This window comes from Humulus lupulus, chromosome 3, assembly GCF_963169125.1.
Source record: "Humulus lupulus chromosome 3, drHumLupu1.1, whole genome shotgun sequence".
NCBI lineage: Eukaryota > Viridiplantae > Streptophyta > Magnoliopsida > Rosales > Cannabaceae > Humulus > Humulus lupulus.
The window spans coordinates 126,965,653-126,970,941 of NC_084795.1; the positions used below are offsets into that span (position 1 = coordinate 126,965,653).

The 5,289-nt window shown below is 33.5% G+C and overlaps 1 long non-coding RNA gene across 1 annotated transcript; it reads right to left on the reverse strand.

Annotated features, from left to right (window-relative positions):
• Nucleotides 1-697: 697 nt before the first annotated feature.
• LOC133821342 (uncharacterized) lies at nucleotides 698-4,296 on the reverse strand. Its single transcript, XR_009887496.1, has 3 exons — nucleotides 3,781-4,296; nucleotides 3,620-3,698; nucleotides 698-946 (listed from the first exon to the last, which is right to left on the reverse strand). It is a non-coding gene; the product is annotated as an uncharacterized LOC133821342 (long non-coding RNA).
• Nucleotides 4,297-5,289: the final 993 nt, after the last annotated feature.

Consider the following 5,289-nt stretch of genomic DNA (forward strand, 5'->3'; position numbering starts at 1 on the left):
TCTCTCTTGATCTCCATGCTTTTGAGTATCCAATGGTTACTCCAAAGTCATCATTCATGTCATTCATGATGTCATTTGGAGTGTAATATCTTTTGATTGATTTGTACTTGTTCTTTATTAATTCACCAATTACGATGCTTTTTGCTTCCCTATAGTCCTCCATAACAATTTCAACAGAGCAACTGTGATTTGAAATACATTTTCGTACCTTGAATAAATTTTGGTCTCTGTACTTAGAAGTTCTCATAGACCAACTGCATGTGTCATCTGCGCAGGTAACCAGGTACTCTCTCGATTTTGATCTTTTTGTTTTGAACTGGAAGTTATGCATCATGGCATAGTATCTAAGAGCTGATTTGATTGTGTTCTTGTCCTTGTAAAGTTGCCCTTGCTCTATTTTGTTGACTTTGTGATCAAATATTACTATTTGGATTTCCTTCAACTTCTTTTTTCTTTTAGTATTGTCTTCAATTATGAATTATGCTACTTCTTCATCAAGATGAGGTATGTGTGGCACATTGCTGCCCTCATTTTTTGTGCTTGACATTCATTCTTCAAGTAACATTTGTTCATTTATGGAAGCTTGGTTAGCTTGCATTAATAATGTCCCTGCCTCCATTTCTTCTGCTGTAGCTATCTGATTTGCTAGTAGAAGAAGGTTATGTTTGTAACGACCCGGATTTTCAAGACTCAATAATGCAGAAATATAAATGTTTTCATTTAACAAAATGTCTCAAAAACCCATAGAAATTTTTTTTTTTAAAAAGTCGTATGGCCATACTTAACATTTAGTTACAAACATGTTTTATAAAGATTAGAGTGAGCCTAGTTTAGGAAAATTACACAACATTTCCAAAAATAAAAAGGCTTCCCAAAAGGTCGGTCCACATGTACATTTGCAAGGAAGACTCCAGCGCTCACTGCTCTGCCTTGCCCTTGCACTTACCTACAACATGAAACAACTAGGTAAGCGAAAACGCTTAGTAAGATCAACTTTCAAACAAGGCAGATAGAGAAATAGGGATCCGGACCCATCCGGACCCTACACAATCAATTTCAAGAATGCTAAAGCATCCTGGCAAACTTATGGTCATGCCTGATAACCAAGGATAAATTAATTCCTATCTAGATAAAAATCCTGCACTCAGAAAATCCCAGAACAAGTAGATATATTATATCACAACTATATCTTATCAACAATTATATCCCTGCACTCAGAAAATCCCAGAGCAAGCAGATATATTATATCACAACTACATCTTATCAACAATTATATCCCTGCACTCAGAAAATCCCAGAGGAAGCAGATATATTATATCACCAAATAATTCGAGACCAACGCTCGACAATTTCCAACAATTCATGCGTAACGCGCCCTCCAATATAATTGCTAATCTGTAAAATAGAACTGAGTCCCCACACTAAGATCTAGCCAATAAATATTCTCATCAAGGGTAACTATCGTGTTACCTAGGGCATCGCTACATATTCAAGAGTGTAATCCAATTTACACGGTTTTACGGAGACTTCTATGTTAATCAGTGGTGCTGGTGAGCAGCTGCCCCTAGGGTGTTCAACCTCACTCAATCTTGGCAACCCCTAGTATCTCTAGGCACTCTCACGGAATGGCCAATATTCACGGCTGCTATCCGGGAATAACTTATCAGAGCACTTGCTCGGATTCTAACCGTCCAATGATTAAGTAAGCATGAGGGCCCCTAGGTCCCATTTATCTTGGCGCCTCTAGGTTTAACCAGCTTATCCTCATCTCATGGCCACTCGTCGCGGTAATGAACCGGACATAAATAAAATCAAGCAGTGTGACGGGGATCAACCGTCTAGGATATGACGGACTTCTACCGTTCATATTTTCTAAATCAGCACTCACTAGACTAACGTCTCTAAGCAACTTTCTATGACAGCCTATGTATATGCATGTATCCCTATACTAACATACAAGACAATAATCATTTCATGTTGCAGCCATACAATATAAGTTGACTTACTTGGAGTCCTTAGCGCTCAGCAAGTTTTCACCCTCCAACGTTCAGTCCAGTTACGCTTAGCCAATACTGTAGTTATCCATACAGTATACTCGGATTAATTATGGCACTCATAATTCATTATTATTATTTTGGGCAGTTTGGTCATTTTAATAAAAGTCATTTGTAAGGATTTACAATCCTTATTTGGTTTTAAACCTATTAAAGAAAGTCATACAAAATATTCGAGACTAAACCCTAAGTCTCGGGGAGACCTATCCTAAGGTCTCGATACCTAGGCTCGGGTATCACAATGTTATTTCCCACAATCCGCTAAAAATCTTATTCTTTCAAGGTATCGCTATTAACCCGTACTTTCGACTAGTCGGTTAAAATATGTAAGATTTTAGCCGGTATTATATCCAGAAAATACAAATAAATTCCTTAATTATTTTTAAAGAAAATAAACTCTTTAAATTTTCCTTTTATTTTTCTTAAGGTTTTAATATCTAAAAACCGTTTTAAGAAAATTGCCTAATTTGTCTTAATTAGGAAAACCGTTATAAATTTCTCATCTTGACTAATTAATTTTCCAAAAGCAATAAATCAATTTTACTTACTAGGAAAATAATTTATTTAATTATTTTCTCAAAATATAGGGTTTTAAACCCTCTTTTAATTTATTAACTATTAATAAATTAAATCTCTTATTTTTAGAAAGAATAAAAACTCTTTAATAAAAATAATTCATTTAAACTCAAAGGGGTAATTTTAGTGAAAATATGATTTCAAGACTTACCAATTTATATCTTGAAATAAACAAAATTTTACTTTTTACCTTATGTTCCAAAATCTCATTTTTACACTAAGTGTGAAAAACCTATTTTTCACATTTTTAACTGCATACTTCGTTAGTTCATAACTTGAAATTTACTTACCCAATTGTTACCAAAATTTCCCAATTCCATTTTTGTTATGCCATTTAGGTCTTTGTAAAATCTTAGGTCAAAATGAGCATTTTTTTATTGGTGAAATCATTTTCCAACAATGAGGTAAAAATGACCTTATTTTCAAGTCCTTATTTTTTCCAAACTTTGACAGTTAATAACTTTCAAACCGTTCAATATTTTCTTACCAAATTTTACAGTGGAATAATAGGTTATGCCAGAAATATGTCCACAAAATTTTAGAAAAAACTGGGTTCATTTGCCCTATACAGTGGCTGTCCAAACTTGGTTCCGAAAATAAGAATACGAAAAAACAGTTTTTTACCTAAACTTTGAAATAGCATAACTTACTCATTTCTAAACATTTTTTAGTGTTTCAAAAGCTCAATTTTATGTACTCAATATCAAAAACATCACAGTACAATTTAATTTTACAAAACCAATATACAGTGGCTGCTTGACCCCTTGGAAGTCACAGCTCAAAACATGTTTTGTTTTAGGGTATCCTACAAAACCCTTGGGGGTTTTGGTTCCCATTTTCAAAAATCAATACACATGCATCATAAAAATTATTAAACAACTACCATAACCTTATTACATCACCAACAAGAAACTTTAAGCATTAGATATACAAAATAATGCTTAAAACTAAAAACCCTACAACAAAATCATCAAAATTAAACTTTTTACCTCTTTGGTGTTCTTGCTTAAGGTTTGGACCTTCCTATTAGCTTTGGCTCCTCCAAAACCTTTCAAAAACCCTAGCCAACTTCCCCCAACAACATAGGTAATTAGCTATTTGAAACTCTATGATTAAAACTTGACAAAAGTCTAGATTAATGAAACTTTACCTTAGGGAAAACCCTTCCTAGACCAAGACTTCGCTTCCAAGTTTCTTTGGTGTTCTTGGGGTTGAAAATGGAGAGAACACTTGAGAGAGTCTTCAAAAATCAGATGAGAGTGAATGAGGGAGGGAGAGTGGTCGGATTTGGGGGTTAGAATGGCTCACACAACTCTTCAAAATATCACAAAACACATGAGTGTTTTTCTACCCACTTGCCCACTTGACTTCTTAATTAAATGGGATTTGAATTTTATAAAATTGGGTTCACACCACTCTAAAATAGCACATGGCCAGCCACCCTTTTCCATATATGTGACCATTAATTTTTTTATTTTTTTATTTTTATTTTTTTATAAAGGTTAATAAAGGTTTATAAGAAGAAAAGTCCAAATTGGCTTTTGACACCTTTTTCACTCTTATTAAGTTTTAATCACCAAACTTAACATTAATTAATTAAATTAAATGTCTCTCACATTTAATTTAATTAATCACATAATAAAATTTAACCTAAGATCCATTCATGGAATAAAATTCCCCATTTCGGTAAAATTAGGCATTTAACACAAAATGCCATAAAATTTCCATGTTCTTTTAGGTTTATTATTTTTGACCAAACTTTAACTTTTATGAATGTATTTTATGCCCAAAATATAATTGCCATGATTTTTCGTTTTATTTTCTGAGATTTTTACCCGATTAGGGTTTTTGTGTCGGTCCAGGACCGAAAGTTTTATCTTGACTTTTAAAATCACAAAATTCATATTTTGGCTAGCAATAACTCATGGAATACTTACAAACAAAATATAATATTATTTAAAATAATATTCTTAACCCGGGGGAAAAATCCCGACCCGAGTCGTTTAAAGGTACCCGAAAACGTAGGACGTTACAATGTTCATTGCATGATTCTTGAACTATAGTGACACACAATGGTAAGTCTGTTGTGACCGCATCTTTTTACTTTATTTCCATGTAGAACAACACTGAGTTGTCTATTTCCAACTTCATTGGTGGTGTTCCTTTGGCTACTTGATAAGAAACTTCAATAGTTGCCCTTGTTTCCTATATCTCCTTTTTTTTTTTATCAATTTCACCAAGTTGTCAAGAGAACAATTTGGTGGAATTAATATCGCAGTCATTGTGTACCCTTTGTACTCGTTGATTTCATTCCACTTCCAAATTGAACTAAAGAAGTGTTGGTATTGAAAGTGTAAATCAGAGATACACAACAGAAATTGGGTTTTAAAAAATTTATAAATACTAGCCAGGATCATACATATATAGATACATTAAATCCCATACAAATATATTAGAGATTACCTCTTGAAGCCTATCAAGTATCCATGAATGTTTTTGTATAAATCAACGATCTTCCAATCCAGATTTTGAAAGCTCACACCTTGATCTTCCAAACCAATCCTCAAACACACAAGGATGTGTGTGGGCACGTAGAATTCAAAAGGTTGATTTAGGACTCTCTAGATGTACTCAACACATGAGATCTAGAACGGTTTGA